The sequence below is a fragment of the Ranitomeya imitator genome, chromosome 6 (assembly GCF_032444005.1).
Source record: "Ranitomeya imitator isolate aRanImi1 chromosome 6, aRanImi1.pri, whole genome shotgun sequence".
In the NCBI taxonomy this organism is placed as follows: domain Eukaryota; kingdom Metazoa; phylum Chordata; class Amphibia; order Anura; family Dendrobatidae; genus Ranitomeya; species Ranitomeya imitator.
Genome location: NC_091287.1, coordinates 295,646,799 through 295,665,523, shown reverse-complemented (window position 1 = coordinate 295,665,523; position 18,725 = coordinate 295,646,799). Strand labels below are relative to the sequence as shown.

The window sequence follows — 18,725 nt, the reverse complement described above, 5'->3', positions numbered from 1 at the left end:
TTGTGCCATCTACCTCAGCATGACTGGTTATCTCAGCAATTGGCTGCAGCGGTCATACAGTATGTGCAGAAGTCATGATGTTGCCACTACAGCCTGTAATCAAATACTAGATCAGTAGTGAATAGTAATTGCTCGACCTGGAGAGGTTCTCTAATTCTATTTTTATAATTTTTCACTAGCGCTAGTTTGTAGGCATAGAATAAAAAATAAAATGGAAAATCATTTTAAGTATTACAATTCTAACAGCAAAAATGATGTTGGACACACATCAGGAAATCACAATGTATATCTACTATATAATTGTCTAAGGGTCACTTCCGTCTGTCTGTCTGTCTTTCTGTCTGTCTGTCTGTCACGGATATTCATTGATCGCGGCCTCTGTCTGTCATGGAAATCCAAGTCGCTGATTGGTTGTGGCAAAACGCCCACGACCATTGCCACGACCAATTTGGCGACGGGCACAGTCCGGTGGCAACATGACCGCTCCTTCCTCCCCGCAGTCAGTGCTTGCTGCATACTCCCCTCCAGTCAGCCCTCACACAGGGTTAATAGCAGCGTTAATGGACCGTGTTATGCCACGGTGTAATGCACTCCATTAACGCAGCTATTAACCCTGTGTGACCAACTTTTTACTATTGATGCTGCTTATGCAGCATCAATAGTAAAACGATCTAATGTTAAAAATAATAATAATTCAAAAAAAAGATTATTCTCACCCTCCGACATGGCGCTGTCCTCGGCAGTGCAAGCGGCAGGTTCCGGTGCTAAGGATGCTATGCAAGAAGAAACTTAAATTAAGTCACAGTCATGTGACCACGACGTCATCACAGGTCCTGCACTCATAACAACCCTGGGACCGGAAGCTGCCGCGTGCACCGCACACAGGTGCCAGGACTACAAGGGGCCTACGGAAGGTGAGTATATGTTTATTTTTTATTTTACGTCTTTTTGAACCACGCATATAGTGCCCACATTGCTATATACTATGTGGGCTGTGTTAAATACTGCGTGGGCTGCGTTATATACTACATGGCTGCTATGTACTACGTGAGCAGTGTTATATACTGTGTGGGCTGCGTTATATACTACATGGCTGCTATATACTATGTGGCCAGTGTTATATACTATGTGGGCAATGTTATACACTGCGTGGGCTGCGTTATATACTACATGGCTGCTATATACTACGTGGGCAGTGTTATATACTGTGTGGGCTGCGTTATATACTAAATGGCTGCTATATACTACGTGGCCAGTGTTATATACTACATGGGCAGTGTTATATACTGTGTGTACTGCGTTATATACTGCATGGCTGCTATATACTACGTGGCCAGTGTTATATACTATGTGGGCAATGTTATATACTGCGAGGGCTGTGTTATATACTGTTTGGGCTGTGTTATATACTGCGTGGCCACAGTTATATAATGCGTGGCTTGTATTAACGCATCGGATATTCAAGAATATGTCGTGGCTTGTGCTATATACTATGTGGCTGCTATATGCATACATATTCTAGAATACCCGATGCATTAGAATCGGGCCACCATCTAGTTTCATATAAGTAGAAAGTTCACTTCACACAAGCACTATGCACATGTCACAAAAGTACACCATACACTTTACATAGGCACAGTGCAACATTCGGATTTCAATGGTGTCTGCATCCTAAAGGTACCGTCACACTAAGCGACGCTGCAGCGATTCCGACAATGATCCGGATCGCTGCAGCGTCGCTGTTTGGTCGCTGGAGAGCTGTCACACAGACCGCTCTCCAGCGACCAACGATGCCGGTAACCAGGGTAAACATCGGGTTACTAAGCGCAGGGCCGCGCTTAGTAACCCGATGTTTACCCTGGTTACCATCGTTAAAGTAAAAAAACAAACAGTACATACTTACCTACCGCTGTCTGTCCTCGGCGCTCTGCTTCTCTGCTCTGGCTGTGAGCACAGCGGCCGGAAAGCAGAGCGGTGACGTCACCGCTGTGCTTTCCGGCTGCCCGGCGCTCACAGCCAGAGCAGAGAAGCAGAGCGCCGGGGACAGACAACGGTAGGTAAGTATGTACTGTTTGTTTTTTTACTTTAACGATGGTAACCAGGGTAAACATCGGGTTACTAAGCGCGGCCCTGCGCTTAGTAACCCGATGTTTACCCTGGTTACCAGCGAAGACATCGCTGAATCGGCGTCACACACACCGATTCAGCGATGTCAGTGGGAGAGCCAGTGACGAAATAAAGTTCTGGCCTTTATTCCCCGACCTGCGACATCACAGCAAGGGCCTGATCGCTGCTGCCTGTCACACTGAACGATATCGCTAGCCAGGACGCTGCAATGTCACGGATCGCTAGCGATATCGTCTAGTGTGATGGTACCTTTAGGAGGCCAATACTGTTTAATCAATGTCGCTAAATAGAGCCACAAAGCACACTCTGAAGAGACCATAGCAGTGCTCCGGGGGATTGCAGCAAGATGAGTATTTTTTTAAATAATTTTATCAGTCATTACCTGTGGGGTCAGAGAGGCCCGGCGCCTGTGCACTGCAGTACTTTTCTCTGCCCTCAACAGGGCAGACATAGTACGCCTGCGCCGGAGCCGCAGCATGAAGACTAGAAGAGGACGTCATCTGATGAAGATGGGAGGCGCCGGACAACAGCGGGAACGCCCCTGGGTGAGTATAATCTAACGTCTTTTTCTCATCTTTTAGGATACATGGGGGGCTTATCTACAGCATTCCAGAATGCTGTAGATAAGCCCCTGATGCCGGTGGGCTTACCTCGCCCGCGATTTTGGGGGTGACAGGTTCCCTTTAATAGGAACTTGACAGATCCCTCGTGCCTTCCAAACCTCCTGCATGTGTACATAACAGGCCCTTTCTACTGTATAACTCGTTCACATGTCATGTGTGTCAAAAACTATTTTTAAAGTCTGTTTTCAACATGCAAATAAGTTTGAGACTAGTCAAGGGTGTTGGTTCCCTCAGATTTGTTGTCCTACTCACCATGTTATAATGCCGCCGTAAAAGAAAAAAATACACTTCATACAAGGCACAAATAGAATAAGAATTGGGTGCAAACAAAAAAAGAGAAAAAAACCCCGAAAGTTTACAAAAACAGGTGAAAACGTAATAATCCATCAGGGCCATCACTGATGAAAATCAGTCCACTTTTTGTAAATTTAGCCTCCTTTTATTTGTAAAAATATCATAACCAAACAGACCTTTGTGACCAGTGACTAGCTCAAAATGAGGGTATTTTCTGATACATCATAGGTACTAATTATTATTTCAAACCCCCAAAAATGCTCAAGCAATCAGAAGTACTAATTTGACCCCAACTTCTTTTTATTATTTGCAAAAATATCTGACCTAATAAAATACATTGTCTGTCATTAACGTTAACCTTTTAGCAACATTTGGAAAGCAAACTGTAGCTTGACAAATTACTACAATTCATTGAATATAAAGGTTTCTCTATACTGTGATGAACAGAAAATGCACAAAACAGTGAAAAGGAGATCACTTTTAACGATATATTAGTCCAATGAGCCAGTTCAGACTCGCAATTCAGATTATTGCTAGGTCTGAAATATGTGATTAAACCCCTGCAATGTAGGATGAAACAAGTGCTTGTTTTTTTGGGGTCCTGTCTACATTTACAAAGACAACATTATTGTCCACTGCAAGATCTCCATCCCACAGATAAGCTAACTGGGTTTATTTTCATATCTGATACCAATTCCAGATACTTCTAATGAGAGATAATGGTCTAATTCTAACCAACTTCATGTTGGCCACAATGTTTAACTATGGGCGTGTAATTACCAGAAAGGTACACAATATTTTGTCTGTTTATATCACGTCACTGTCAGACAGAGTAATTGAATTTTCTGTTAGAGACATCATGTTCCTCTTTAGTAAGGGCACAATATATACAAAAAAAACAAACAAACACAAAAAACACAATGTATGTTGTGTGCAATCAAAACTATTATTTTGTGGGCAATGTAAAAAAAAAACAACTTAAGTGACTTGTCACTTAGAGTAAACTAAGTAGCATTTAAAAAGATCCCATCTCCCACATAAGCCTTTCACAAATTGTAAGGTAGTTAGTAAAGGTATACAAAAAATTAAAAAAAAACAACTGATTAGTGAACATGGCACAGAGAGAAAGATTTGAATGACTTTTCAATCAGAGCTGCAGGATGATACCAGACGAATATCAGCACCACTATTTTCAGGTACTTTGCTGTTCCAGGAGACATATATACATAGGAGAGATATTGAAATATATAGTTAGATAACTGGAATTTAGATTCAGCAACAAATAAAAATAACAGGAAACAAACAGGTTTGTCAATAACGATATAGGATACACAGAAATTGTACAAATGTATTCATAGTTTGACAGTCAAACCCTCCATTCCTTTTTAAAGAGTAAAAATAAACATTTATTTATATTTTATAGTCACTGCTTGGTAATGTTTCTCAGCAGAGATCTGACGCCTTAAATCTCTATTGATTTAAGGGGTCATAAATTAAATGGACAAAACCATTTACAATTATGTCCTCATTCAGACGTCCGATAATCTTGTATGGGTGATATATGTAACAAGGTGGCATGGGGTGGTAGTCATAGCCGAGTCCATCAGACAACAGTCAGTGAGCACCCCGGCCTCTTGCACATGAAACGACAGGTGAAGTCCCAGTCCTGCAGTACAGTCAGTTACCTTCATCACATGCTCACTTCAGCCGCTGAGGGTGAGTATTCAGGAAAACACCACAGGCCACAGTTCTGTTCCAACGGGAAAACTTTACTGTAAACAACACAATGCTTCCTGCTCTCTCTGCAACTTCTGGAGGCTGCTCAGCATTAATGGTTCACATCCAGATTTGACAACCACTACAGTCCTTCTGGAAACATTCCCACAGTTTTTTGCTTGATTTGGGTTATAAAATCTACCTGAAAAAATCACTACATCAATCAGTGGGAGAAAAATATTGGCCTCAGGGCTTGTGTGCCACTCTTGACTCCTGTGTGCATCATCACTCACTCAGTGGGCCATAGAAAGCCTATTTATTTTTTTGCTTGATTTTGGTTCTAAAATCTACCTGAAAAAATCACTACATCAATCAGTGGGAGAAAAATATTGGCCTCAGGGCTTGTGTGCCACTCCTGACTCCTGTGTGCATCATCACTCACTCAGTGGGCCATAGAAAGCCCTTTTTTTTTTTTTTTGCTTTATTTGGGTTCTAAATTCTACCTGAAAAAATCAATAAATCAATCAGTGGGAGATTAATATTGGCCTTTGGGCTTGTGTGCCAGTCCTAAGCATGCCATCTCTCTCTCTCAGATAGTGGGCCATAGAAAGCCTATTTATTTTTTTATTTTTTTATTGGGTTTATAAATTTTCCCTGGAAAAAAAAAAAAAAGTGGGAGATTAATATTGGCCTCTGGGCTTGTGTGCCAGTCCTGAGCGTGCCATCTCTCTCACAAATAGTGGGCCATAAAAAGCCTATTTATTTATTTTTTTTTGGTTTTATAAATTCTCCCTTAAAAAAAAAAGGGAGATTAATATTGGCCTTTGGGCTTGTGTGCCAGTCCTAAGCGTGCCATCTCTCTCTGTCTCTCAGATAGTGGGCCATAGAAAGCCTATTTATTATTTTTTTTATTGGGTTTATAAATTTTCCCTGGAACAAAAAAAAAAAAGTGGGAGATAAATATTGGCCTCTGGGCTTGTGTGCCACTCCTGACTCCTGTGTGCGTCATCTCTCACTCAGTGGGCCATAGAAAGCCTTTTTTTGTTTTATTTGTTTTCTAAATTCTCCCTGAAAAAATCATTTTATTTTATTTGGTTTCTAAATTCTTCCTGAAAAAATCATTTTATTCTATTTTTTTTTTCCTAAAGTCTCCCTGAAAAAAAACAAACAAAAACAAATCAGTGGGAGATTAATATTGCCCTTTCTGCTTGTGTGCCAGTCTTGACTCCTGGGTGTGCCATCTCTCTCTCTCTCTCCAATTGTGGGCCATAGAAAGCCTATTATTTTTTTTAGCTTGATTTGGGTTCCAAAATCTACCTGAAAAAATCACTACATCAATCAGTGGGAGATAAATATTGGCCTCTGGGCTTGTGTGCCACTCCTGACTCCTATGTGCGTCATCTCTCACTCAGTGGGCCATAGAAAGCCTTTTTTTGTTTTATTTGTTTTCTAAATTCTCCATGAAAAAATCATTTTATTTTATTTGGTTTCTAAATTCTTCCTGAAAAAATCATTTTATTCTATTTTTTTTTTTTCCTAAAGTCTCCCTTAAAAAAAAAAAAAAAATCAAATCAGTGGGAGATTAATATTTACATTTGTGCTTCAGTGACAGTCCTGCGTGTGTGGCATCTCTCTCATTTGTTGCCACCAACAACAGAGTGTGTAACATTTTGCCTGATTTTCGTTGTGGTCTCACTCACCTGTAAAGGGGTAGCTAAATCATACTGAAGTTATAGCTCACCGTGTAATTTGTGTGACAGCAACAAATACCGTTAGTTTGTTTACGTTTTTAAAACAATGAGGAAGTATGGTGGAAGAGGTCATGGCCGGGGGCGTTCATTGTCAGCTGGTAATGAGGGTAGTGGTAGTGGTGGAGCATCAGCTGGTCGTGGGAAAAAAAATATTGCACCTAAGTCTGGAGCTGTGGAGCCAGGTTCGTCGTCTGGCTACACAAGGCCTCGAACGCTCCCTTTTCTGGGAGTAGGAAAACCGCTTTTAAAGCCGGAGCAGCAAGAGCAAGTTTTGGCTTATCTTGCTGACTCAGCCTCTAGCTCTTTTGCCTCCTCTCGTGAAACTGGTAAATGTCAAAGCAGCGCGTCGTTAGTGGATGTTCACGGTCAGGGACAAGTCGCTTCCTTGTCCTCTTCAGCAAAAACAACAACAGAGAAGAATGCAGCAGGCGACACAACGGGTTACTCCATGGAGCTCTTTACACATACCGTCCCTGGCTTAGAAAGTGAAGCAGTTAACAGTCCATGCCCATTACAAGTTGAATCTGACATGGAGTGCACTGATGCACAGCCACAGCCAGACTACTATGCTGGTCCTTTGACTCAGACCACAACATTGCCCTCGCAGGGTGCTGATCAAGAATCAGACCCTGATGAGACTATGTTGCCCCATCACGAATGCTATACCACCGACCGACACGGTGACACAGACGAAGTTGCACATGAGCTACAAGAAGAGGTAATAGATGACCCAGTTCTTGACCCCGATTGGCAGCCATTGGGGGAACAGGGTGCAGGCGGCAGCAGTTCTGAAGCGGAGGAGGAGGGGCCGCAGCAGGCATCAACATCGCAACAGGTTCCATCTGCCGGGCCCGTATCTTGCCCAAAACGCGTGGCAAAGCCAAAACCTGTTGGAGGACAGCGTGGCCATCCGGTTAAAGCTCAGTCTGCAATGCCTGAAAAGGTATCCGATGCTAGAAAGAGTGCAGTCTGGCATTTTTTTAAACAACATCCAATTGATCAGCGCAAAGTCATCTGTCAAAAATGTTCAACTACCTTAAGCAGAGGACAGAATCTGAAAAGTCTCAATACAAGTTGCATGCATAGACATTTAACCACCATGCATTTGCAAGCCTGGACTAACTACCAAACGTCCCTTAAGGTTGTAGCACCCTCGGCCAATGAAGCTAGTCAGCAACGCAACATCCCTTCCGGCAGTGTAGGGCCACCATTTTCCGCACCACCTGCAGTATCTGTGCAGGTTTCTTTGCCAGGCCAAAGCAGTCAGGGTCAGGGAATCACCAGTTTCGTAGTAGGAAACACTGCATCTAGGGCACCGGTGGCAACAATACCATCTCCCACCGTCTCTCAGTCTGCCATGTCCACCGGCACCCCCGCTAGTTCCACGATCTCCAGCTCTCCAGTCCAGCTCACCCTACATGAGACTATGGTTAGAAAAAGGAAGTACTTAGCCTCGCATCCGCGTACACAGGGTTTGAACGCACACATGGCTAGACTAATCTCGTTAGAGATGATGCCCTGCCGGTTAGTTGAAAGCGAAGCTTTCAAAGCCCTGATGGACTACGCTGTACCACGCTACGAGCTACCCAGTCAACACTTTTTTTCCAGAAAAGCCATCCCAGCCCTCCACCAGCATGTTAAAGAGCGCATCGTCCATACACTCAGGCAATCTGTGAGCACAAACGTGCACCTGACAACAGATGCATGGACCAGTAGGCATGGCCAGGGACGTTACGTGTCCATCACGGCACACTGGGTAAATGTGGTGGATGCAGGGTCCACAGGGGACAGCAAGTTTGGGACAGTTCTGCCTAGCCCACGGTCTAGGAAACAATTGGCTGTAGCCGTTCGCACCCCCTCCTCCTCCTCTTCGTCCTCCTGCAGAAGCGAGAGCTCGTCCACAGACCGCAGTCGCACAACCACTCCATCCGCAGCTGCCACTGTTGCACACCAGGTCTCCCATTATGGGGCAGCTACTGGCAAACGTCAGCAGGCTGTATTGGCTATGAAGTGTTTGGGCGACAACAGACACACCGCGGAAGTTCTGTCCGAGTTCTTGCAGAAAGAAACGCAGTCGTGGCTGGGCACTGTAGATCTTGAGGCAGGCAAGGTAGTGAGTGATAACGGAAGGAATTTCATGGCTGCCATCTCCCTTTCCCAACTGAAACACATTCCTTGCCTGGCTCACACCTTAAACCTGGTGGTGCAGTGCTTCCTGAAAAGTTATCCGGGGTTATCCGACCTGCTCCTCAAAGTGCGTGGACTTTGCTCACATATCCGCCGTTCGCCCGTACACTCCAGCCGTATGCAGACCTATCAGCGTTCTTTGAACCTTCCCCAGCATCGCCTAATCATAGACGTTGCAACAAGGTGGAACTCAACACTGCACATGCTTCAGAGACTGTGTGAACAGAGGCGGGCTGTTATGTTTTTGTGGGAGGATACACATACACGGGCAGGCAGTAGGATGGCAGACATGGAGTTGTCAGGTGTGCAGTGGTCGAAGATTCAAGACATGTGTCAAGTCCTTCAGTGTTTTGAGGAATGCACACGGCTGGTTAGTGCAGACAACGCCATAATAAGCATGAGCATCCCCCTAATGCGTCTGCTGATGCAAAGTTTGACGCACATAAAGGATCAGGCGTCTGCAGCTGAGGAAGAGGAAAGCCTTGATGACAGTCAGCCATTGTCTGGCCAGGGCAGTGTACAGGACGAGGTAGCGGGCGAAGAGGAGGAGGAGGACGAGGAGGATGATGGGGATGATTATATTTTTAATGAGGAAGCTTTTCCGGGGCCACTGGAAATTGGTGGCGTGGCAAGGCCGGGTTCTGTTTTTTTGAGGGACACAAGTGACGTGGATTTGCCTGAAACTGCCCCTCAACCAAGCACAACCGCAGATTTGAGAACTGGAACTTTGGCCCACATGGCGGATTATGCCTTACGTATCCTCAAAAGGGACACACGCATAACTAAAATGATGAATGATGACGATTACTGGTTGGCCTGCCTCCTTGATCCTCGCTATAAAGGCAAATTGCAAAATATAATGCCACATGAGAACTTGGAACTAATATTAGCAACCAAACAATCAACTCTTGTTGACCGTTTGCTTCTGGCATTCCCTGCACACAGCGCCCGTGATCGTTCTCACACGAGCTGCAGGGGCCAGCAGACCAGAGGAGTTAGAGGGGCAGAAATCAGAAGTGGCGTTGGCCAGAGGGGTTTTCTGACCAGGTTGTGGAGTGATTTTGCTATGACCGCAGACAGGACAGGTACTGCAGCATCAATTCAAAGTGACAGGAGACAACATTTGTCCAGTATGGTTACAAACTATTTTTCATCCCTTATCGATGTTCTCCCTCAACCGTCATTCCCATTTGATTACTGGGCATCAAAATTAGACACCTGGCCAGAATTGGCAGAATATGCATTGCAGGAGCTTGCTTGCCCGGCAGCTAGTGTCCTATCAGAAAGAGTATTCAGTGCTGCAGGTTCAATACTAACAGAAAAAAGGACTCGTCTGGCTACCCAAAATGTAGATGATCTAACCTTCATTAAAATAAACCACAACTGGATTTCGAAATCTTTTGCCCCACCTTGCCCGGCTGACACCTAGCTTTCCTATGAAAAGGTCTTGCCTGTGGACTATTCTGAATGCCTTTTCCAATCTCGTAATTTTCTGCACCTGATTGTCCAGCATACGACATGTTTACACCTCACTAAATGGCCAAACTCCCCACACGGGGCCGTGGTATCGACACTTGGCTACAGCACCCGTGAGAGTGCAGTTTGTCTGAAGAGGTGGGTGAGCCCGCTTTTGGTCGACGGCACTGCCACTGGGTCCCTCCTAGTACAATAAAGTGTCTCTGGCGGTGGTGGTGCGCACCCAACGTCAGACACACCGTTGTAATATGAGGGGCCCTGGGCCTGTACCGCCGGCCACAAGACAGTTTCCCCCCACCCCAGCTCAAACAGTGCTCTACCACTTGCAAAATTATCTCACAGCTCCACCAATGTTTAGTCTATGCGCTGACATCCTTCAATGCCTGCCACTGACAATACCATTGTATTGACATTTTTGTTATGTTAGGCCTTCGATGCCTGTCTGTGGTCACTCCTTCCACTAGGCCTCCACTGACCACACCACTGCTGCCCGTGTACCCCTGTAACCAATTTAAAATTGCCTACAGCCATGTGTTATTATTTTAGGCCTTCGATGCCTGTCTGCGGTGACTCCTTCCATTAGGCCTCCACTGACCACACCACTTCTGCCCGTGTACCCCTGTAACCAATTTAAAATTGCCTACAGCCATGTGTTATTATTTTAGGCCTTCGATGCCTGTCTGCGGTGACTCCTTCCACTAGGCCTCCACTGACCACACCACTGCTGCCCGTGTACCCCTGGAACCAATTTAAAATTGCCTACAGCCATGTGTTATTATTTTAGGCCTTCGATGCCTGTCTGCGGTCACTCCTTCCACTAGGCCTCCACTGAGCACACCACTGCTGCCCGTGTACCCCTGTAACCAATTTAAAATTGCCTACAGCCATGTGTTATTATTTTAGGCCTTCGATGCCTGTCTGCGGTCACTCCTTCCACTAGGCCTCCACTGACCACACCACTGCTGCCCGTGTACCCCTGGAACCAATTTAAAATTGCCTACAGCCATGTGTTATTATTTTAGGCGTTCGATGCCTGTCTGCGGTCACTCCTTCCACTAGGCCTCCACTGACCACACCACTGCTGCCCGTGTACCCCTGGAACCAATTTAAAATTGCCTACAGCCATGTGTTATTATTTTAGGCCTTCGATGCCTGTCTGCGGTCACTCCTTCCACTAGGCCTCCACTGACCACACCACTGCTGCCCGTGTACCCCTGGAACCAATTTAAAATTGCCTACAGCCATGTGTTATTATTTTAGGCCTTCGATGCCTGTCTGCGGTCACTCCTTCCACTAGGCCTCCACTGACCACACCACTGCTGCCCGTGTACCCCTGGAACCAATTTAAAATTGCCTACAGCCATGTGTTATTATTTTAGGCCTTCGATGCCTGTCTGCGGTCACTCCTTCCACTAGGCCTCCACTGACCACACCACTGCTGCCCGTGTACCCCTGGAACCAACATCAGAAAATATAAAAATAAGTATTTTGCTTATAAAAAAGAAAATACTGGAGAGATATCAAATGCAGACATTTTAACATTAAAAACAAACACATACAACAAAAATCTGGTACAGTACTAAAAATGGCCACCAGCTACAATAACTTTCTCCTGCAAGTAGTTAACTGAAAGGTTTTTTCAATTTTAAACACAGATATGGCATCCACCGAGTGTTGTCCTGTCGCGTCTTCTTTATATTATTGCCAAGAAGATGCAAAACAATGAAAATAATAAAATCATTATTTACCAAAAAAAAGAGTAAGTCAAAACCACATTGCAAATAAACATTCATTACAAATAAAGAAGCAGGGCGCGTCCGAGGGTGAGTATATACCTAATAAGAATATAATCACCCTCGGACGCGCCCTGCTTCTTTCCGACAGCCTTCCTTCCTAAGAATCAGCCCTTCCGTGGTGTAGAGAGAGGGTTTGTTACACTCCAAGGTGTTCCCCAGGTTGCCTTTCCTGAGCTTCGATCTTCCGGCTCTCGTTTAGTAGTTGTTGGAAACTACGCTGCATTGGGCCTACAAATTGGGTATGGGGTGTAGAGAGATGGTGTGTTCCACTCCAAGGTGTTCCCCAGGTTGCCTTTCCTGAGCTTCGATCTTCCGGCTCTCGTTTAGTAGTTGTTGGAAACTACGCTGCATTAGGCCTACAAATTGGGTATGGGGTGTAGAGAGATGGTGTGTTCCACTGTAGAGAGATGGTGTGTTCCACTCCAAGGTGTTCCCCAGGTTTCCTCGCCAATGCTTCGATCATCATGCTCTCGTTTAGTAGTTGTTGGAAACTACGCTGCATTAGGCCTACAAATTGGGTATGGGGTGTAGAGAGATGGTGTGTTACACTCCAAGGTGTTCCCCAGGTTTCCTCTCCATTGCTTCGATCTTCCGGCTCTCGTTTAGTAGTTGTTGGAAACTACGCTGCATTAGGCCTACAAATTGGGTATGGGGTGTAGAGAGATGGTGTGTTACACTCCAAGGTGTTCCCCAGGTTTCCTCTCCATTGCTTCGATCTTCCGGCTCTCGTTTAGTAGTTGTTGGAAACTACGCTGCATTGGGCCTACAAATTGGGTATGGGGTGTAGAGAGATGGTGTGTTCCACTCCAAGGTGTTCTCCAGGTTGCCTTTCCTGAGCTTCGATCTTCCGGCTCTCGTTTAGTAGTTGTTGGAAACTACGCTGCATTAGGCCTACAAATTGGGTATGGGGTGTAGAGAGATGGTGTGTTCCACTGTAGAGAGATGGTGTGTTCCACTCCAAGGTGTTCCCCAGGTTTCCTCGCCAATGCTTCGATCATCATGCTCTCGTTTAGTAGTTGTTGGAAACTACGCTGCATTAGACCTACAAATTTGGTATGGGGTGTAGAGAGATGGTGTGTTCCACTCCAAGGTGTTCTCCAGGTTGCCTTTCCTGAACTTCTATCTTCAGGCTCTCATTAAATTGTGGTTAAACGGAACAACTGCATTTGGCGTACTAGTTGGTTTGGGGCCTACTATCGGTGTCTGCCGCTCCTTGCTGTTCTCCTGGTTTCCTGTCCTGAAATTCCGTTTTCAGGCGCTCGTTAAGTAGTTGTTAATGTTAGACTGCATTTGGCCTACTAGTTGGGTTGGGGCCTACTATCGGTGTCTGCCACTCCTTGCTGTTCTCCTCCACTGAACAAAGCTGTGCCGCCTGTTTACTACTGTTGCCAATTTTGAACTGCATTTCGACTACTTACTGATTTGGGCCTACTCTCTGTGTCAGCCTCTCATTCCAGTTGTCCTCCACTGCAATGCCCCCTGATTAGTCCTGTGTTACCAATTTTGAACTGCATTTAGCCCACTTTATTCTTTGGGCCTATATCTGTTTCCTCCTCATCCTGCCCATTGCCCAGCCAGTGATAGATGAGTCTGCTGGTACATTGACCCATAACGCAACATTTCCCGTGCACGCTACACTGCAAGATTGTGACCCTGCTGAAAGTCAGGTCCCCCTTCCCGCATACCATACCACCTTACACGGGGACAAACAGGAAGGTGCAGATGAAAGTGCAGGTTCCTTCATCAGGTGGGGGGAGGAATACTAGTTGGCGACGTCACTGGCACAGGGCCTCTCATGGTACGCAAAAGTGTTGCTGCCGGTGGGAGGCGCCCCCGCCGTGCAAACACACCGCTGTACTTTGAGGGGCCCTGTGCCAGTGCCAATGCCAACGAGTGGGCCCCCCCTGCTTGCTCAGGTTCACAGCACTTGCAAAATTGAAATACTTACCTCTCCCTGCTCCACTGCCGTGACGTGGTCCAGATTTCCTGGGCCCACTAATTACTTGAACCAGCCCTACCCACCACAACTTTAGCCAAATGACCCCCAATTTCAAATGCCTTCCAATTATTATAAGGTAAATTATGCTTGACAAGCTTCATTAAGAAGAATGGATGGTTTTGACATTAAAATGGGCACTCTAGGTGTTTTCCTGGCCCCCACTCACTGCCGACTATGCTGCCCCATTGACTTGCATTGGGTTTCGTGTTTCGGTCGATCCCGACTTTACGTCATAATCGGCCGATTTCACTCGACCCGACTTTTGAGATAGTCGGGTTTCGCGAAACCCGGCTCGACTCTAAAAAGGTCAAGGTCGCTCAACTCTACTTAGCACCGGTTTTGAAGCTGTGCACATGGTGTTTTCTCTCCATATGAATTTGTAATGACCTGAAGAATCAAAATGGCAGGTCAGTTGTGACATTTAGTGAACCTAGCAAAAAAGCCAATCAAAAAACAAGTGTGGGATTGCACTTTTTTGCAATATCGCCGTATTTTGGATTTTTTTTCCCATTTTCGAATAAGGACATGGTAAAACCAATGGTGTCGTTCAAAATTACAACTCATCCAGCAAAAAACAAGCCATCATATGGCCTTATTGCCAGATTAATAAAAAAAGTTATGGCTCTGGAAAGAAGGGGAGCAAAAAACAAAACCGAAAAACTGAAAAAGCTCCAGTGGTTAAGGGGTTAAAATAAAATGGGTTTGTCTTTATTGTATGTGAGCAAAACGGATGTTTGAATGAGGCCTAAGTGTGAAAACAATAATGTATAGACACATAGACTTCCTACTATACCTGAGCATTGCTCTGCTTGTTCTCAAGTTTAGGTTGAGCTTTTCTGCCCCTTGTTCGACAGGGTACTGAGGAATCCAGATCACCAGTCAAAATTACAGGAAAAGAGCTAAAACAAATGAAAATACATTTGAAAGTTTAGTTGTCCTTTGCTATACTCTTGTACATATAAATGATGGCCTATTTCCTTTAGGCCTCGCTCACAGGTTCAGTATTTGGTCAGTATTTTACCTCAGTATTTGTAAGCCAAAACCAGGAGCTGAACATTCAGAGGAAAAGTATAATAGACACAAGTCACCACTTCTGTATTTATCGCTAACTCCCGGATTTGGCTTACAAATACTGATTTAAAATCCTTAGGGTATGTGCACACGTCAGGTTTTTGTGCAGAATTTTCCTGAGATTTTCCTGAGGAGAAATTGGCACTACTCCCAGGAAATCCGCATGCGTTTTTTGTGCGGTTTTTGTGTGTTTTTTATGCGTTTTTTACATGCTTTTTTGTGCGTTTTTTATGCGTTTTTTACAGCAGATAAAGTTGGTTGAAAAAAAAAAAACCATGAGGTCATTTCCTGGTCCAACCCCTCTTCACCATTTTGCTTCCTTGTTGAATTCAAGATGCCGCACCATCGTCTAACTCCAGAACAGAACTGCCTACTGTTGCATACGGCACTACTTTTGCTGCACCACTACAGCGAGCTGGTAAGAAAATGTCATTAGATGTGAACACTTTGCGTATTAGGCTGGGTTCACAATGTGTACAGCAGCCAGGTAAACACATACGTTCACGGTCTGCTGCAACGCAAGTGCTGACTTTGGCACATCACTAGCGTAGATGGAGCATCTGCTAGCTCCATCTGTGCTAGCAGTGACAGACCCGGAAACGCTGCAGTCAGAGTCTAGAGGTCCGACTGTCACTCAAATGACGGCACATGGCTAGTGATGTCAGACATAGGAGTCAATGGCGGCGCTAGCGGACTACGTTTCACCGCATTATGCAGCGGTGTTACGAAGTCCGTCAAAATGGACTGGGGGAACGCAATGTGAACCCAGCCTTGCCAGCTGTATTCCATGTGTTGTACAGTTCCATGTAATAACACATACTTTATTCTCCCATAGGAGCAATCTCGGAGAAGAAGGGATAGCAGACGCCTAACCAGAATCAAGGCCCAAGACTGGACGTGAGATATAACAGCAGAGAACATATGACGGCTGAACCCTATCCACTAATGAACCAGTCTGTATGGCACAGATGCTAACACCTGTGAAAATGTGAGGCGTAATCCCTATCAACCGTCGCCAAATCCCTATCTACCAAGGCCCCTTTTTAATTAATCAAATTGTAAACATTGTTAATAAATACAAAATATTATTTAAACAATAATCGTTTCCATGTTGTTATTGTTTACCGTTGCTTAAATCAGATCCCATTTCCGATCTTCATATTTTTATGATAATAAGAAATCTGAGTAGTTAAAATAATTTTTTTTTAATAACGTAAAATAAAAATTAATTACATTAAAGAAACTTTTTTTAATATATATGAACTGACATTTTATAACAAAACTTAAAGGGAACCTGTCACCCCGAAAATCACAGGTGAGGTAAGCCCACCGGCATCAGGGGCTTATCTACAGCATTCTGTAATGCTGTAGATAAGCCCCTGATGTTACCTGAAAAAGGAGAAAAAGACATTATATTATAGTCACCCAGGGGCGGTCCCGCTGCTGGTCTGGTCGGATGGGCGTTTCCGGTCCGCTGCGGCGCCTCCTATCTTCATTACAAGACGTCCTCTTCTGATCTTCAGCCACGGCTCCGGTGCAGGCGTACTTTGCTCTGCCCTGTTGAGGGCAGAGCAAAGTACTGCAGTGCGCAGACGCCGGGCCTCTGACCTTTCCGGCGCCTGCGCACTGCAGTACTATCCTCTGCCCTCAACAGGGCAGAGCAAAGTACGCCTGCGACGGAGCCGTGGCTGAAGATCAGAAGAGGACTTCATGGAAAGAAGATAGGAGGCGCCGCAGCGGACCGGAGACGCCAATCTGACCTGACGAGCAGCGAGACCGCCTGTGGTTGAGTATAACATAACGTCTTTTTCTCCTTTTTCTGATAACATCGGGGGCTTATCTACAGCATTACAGAATGCTGTAGATAAGCCCCTGATGCCGGTGGGCTTACCTCACCCGCGATTTTCGGGGTGACAGGTTCCCTTTAAAGAACTTTTTAAGATTTGGTCATGAACTCAACGGTTTAACATTCTCTACACTCCCGTCTCTATTCAAATAGGATGAGATATCAAATCTCAAAATTGATGATATTCCGGTTGGTAGCCCATATCATTAAATAAGTCTGGTTGGGAGTAGACACTGCTATTGGGCATACTGGAACGATGGCCAGTTGCACTAGGTACAGGTGTATGGCCACTGTACGCATCTACATGGTTGGCCCTGTATGTTGCCGCCTGTCCGTAACGCTGCGATGCAGCAGCTGGTGGTGGTGGTGGTGGTGGAGGCATAATGGAGTTGCTGAAAACGTTGAAAATACCCGTCATAACTTGTGGAGCAGGGGGTAGGGTGGGTGTGTCATAAATTGCCATAAACAGACAATTGACAGCTGTCACGAACATTTGCTGCTTGTCCCGTGGCAGTGTTCTAATGCGGTCTGCCAAAAGTGACCCAAATTTGTCATGCTCATCTTGCTTTGATGAATTATCAAGAAGATTGAGCGTTTTAGTCGTTAATTGTTCAATAATTTGACCTTGTTTGGTCTTCTTTTGGACCGTCCTTTTCAATGCCACGGGACGGACAGAAGCAGCCCCCCTCCCCATGTGCCTCGACACACCGCCACCAGAGTTTGCACCAGCGTCCGAGGAAGTTAAAGTAGTGGTATTTGCTGCAACGTCATGTTCTCCAAGGGAATCAGTTATTTCGGGTGACCTTCCGGACAAAGACATGTTCCCCGGAGATTCTTGGCTGTCCATTATGCTGTCTTCCACTTCCTCTCCAATACTGTCCACCGTGGTGTCACCATCGTTAAGGTCCGGAGGTGTTTGGGCAGAGACGTTGCTTTCTGTTCTGCAGACCAAAAAAAAAACCAAAGGTTACAAAAATACAAACAACACTATTTCTTAATATTATCTACCTCCTCAAACTCCGGCTTCCCAATATGAACTGCAGCTGGTCTCCATAGGGCACCCTCTTCCTTGGCGGCGAGCTGCCACTAGGAGTCTTGAGCGATTTCAGATATCTGTCTGTGACAGACCGCCATCTCGTCTTCACATCGCCCACTGAAAATTAAAATTTTTTAAATAAAACATTCCAAATCAATTCTTCTTACATTTTTTAAAAAAAGGAAAGAAATTGATACTTACAAATCTGTGTTTGCTGCTGTGTTGGGAGATTCGGCCACTCTGGAAAGAGAGCGGTTACTATTTTGGGCCAGGCATCACGTTTTGCCCCCTTGTACTTTTCGCTTGACCGGTCCCAGACCTCAGGGTGTTGTTCAATCTACAAAATAAAAGATAACAAGGGAAAAACTAAAATTAATTGTGGGCTACAATAAATACACGGTTATCTACATTAGCATATTGTATATATAGTAACATATATCCCAGCCACGTAGTATATTGCCCAGCCACGTAGTATATTGCCCAGCCACGTAACATATATCCCAGCCATGCAGTATATTGCCCAGCCATGTAACATATATCCCAGCCACGTAACATAGTGCCCAGCCACGTAACATAGTGCCCAGCCATGTAGTATATTGCCCAGCCACGTCACATATATCCCAGCCACGTAGTATATTGCCCAGCCATGTAGTATATTGCCCAGCCATGTAACATATGTCCCAGCCATGCAGTATATTGCCCAGCCACGTAACATATATCCCAGACACGTAACATAGTGCCCAGCCACGTAACATAGTGCCCAGCCATGTAGTATATTGCCCAGCCACGTCACATATATCCCA

General features: G+C 45.2%; 2 long non-coding RNA genes across 2 annotated transcripts; one reads left to right on the top strand and one right to left on the bottom strand.

The window, feature by feature from the left end:
• Positions 1-15,321: 15,321 nt before the first annotated feature.
• LOC138641379 (uncharacterized) lies at positions 15,322-16,140 on the top strand. Its single transcript, XR_011313805.1, has 2 exons — positions 15,322-15,458; positions 15,876-16,140. It is a non-coding gene; the product is annotated as an uncharacterized lncRNA (long non-coding RNA).
• A 1,501-nt stretch (positions 16,141-17,641) lies between these two features.
• On the bottom strand, positions 17,642-18,272 carry LOC138641378 (uncharacterized). The gene is made up of 3 exons (XR_011313804.1): positions 18,124-18,272; positions 17,895-18,039; positions 17,642-17,827 (listed from the first exon to the last, which is right to left on the bottom strand). It is a non-coding gene; the product is annotated as an uncharacterized lncRNA (long non-coding RNA).
• Positions 18,273-18,725: the final 453 nt, after the last annotated feature.